The sequence below is a fragment of the Myotis davidii genome, unplaced genomic scaffold (genome assembly GCF_000327345.1).
Source record: "Myotis davidii unplaced genomic scaffold, ASM32734v1 scaffold217, whole genome shotgun sequence".
Classification (NCBI taxonomy): domain Eukaryota; kingdom Metazoa; phylum Chordata; class Mammalia; order Chiroptera; family Vespertilionidae; genus Myotis; species Myotis davidii.
Genome location: NW_006290034.1, coordinates 10,745,013 through 10,746,061, shown reverse-complemented (window position 1 = coordinate 10,746,061; position 1,049 = coordinate 10,745,013). Strand labels below are relative to the sequence as shown.

Below are 1,049 nucleotides of genomic sequence, written 5' to 3'. Positions count from 1 at the left end.
ATACTGCTATAACTTTATTCATAAAGCTGTCTCTATACTTGAAATTATTTTCTTGGAATAGAATCCCAGAAATAGAATGAATGGCCAAAGGGCATGAATCGTTCGAGGGGATCGATATTCATGGCCAACTCCTGTCCAAAATGATTCATTTGGAGGAATTTACATCCCCATCCAGTGGGCAATTAGGCATATCCTTAAAAATACTGAAAAAAATATTATTGATTAAGACAAAACAAAAGCTTAATAGAACAATAAGTCATGTCCCTTTAATTTGCATTTCTTTGATAACTAGAGACATCACATACTTTCTAGAACGTTCATTTGTCACTTCCTTTCTTTAGTCACAAATGTATAAAAATGAATGACAAAACCTATCTGGTGGAAATAGATGTAAATATTTCTTTTAGCTCTGGATGAGAGCTCTGGTTGGTAGCAGTGTGAATACATAAACATGGAAAATGAATTGTAAAGAATATGTGTAACATCGGTGGGAAAGTTTTATCAAGGAACTGTCTGGGTGTTCGCTCCCGTGTCCCTTACGTTTCTCTGGGTTGACTATAGACGCCCCACGAAGACCCTGCTCACGGCAGATCCCACAGAGACCTCCACCCGAAGACCTCACAGGCCGCTCCTTACAATGAGGTGTTGACGGAGAGGAAAATGAGGGTCTAGTGCAAAAGGTTAAGGAATCATCAAAAGCATAAGAGCATCGGCTCTGGACAGTAGCTCAGGTGGCTAGAGCACTGTTCTGGTACACCAAGGGGGTCGGCACCATCTCCGGTCAGGGAACGTACAAGACACAACCAATGAGTGCACAGGTAAGTGGAACAACCACCCCCCCCCCCCCAATAAAATATAAAAATTTAAAAAACATAAGGGCATCTAGGAGAAAGCTTAGCTGAAAGTTTCCAACTTTAAGCCAAGATCCAATGGAGATTTAATTAAGCTGGTTGCCATACCAGGTGTGAGTAGCTCAGGTGGCTAGAGCACTGTTCTGGTACGCCAAGGGGGTCGGTACCATCTCCGGTCAGGGAACGTACAAGACACAG

The 1,049-nt window shown here is 42.3% G+C and overlaps 1 protein-coding gene across 2 annotated transcripts in view; it reads right to left on the bottom strand.

Annotated features, from left to right (window-relative positions):
• Positions 1 to 1,049, bottom strand: part of REG4 (regenerating family member 4) — a 7,564-nt gene that overhangs the window by 712 nt on the left and 5,803 nt on the right. The gene's annotated exons all lie outside the window — the stretch shown is intronic.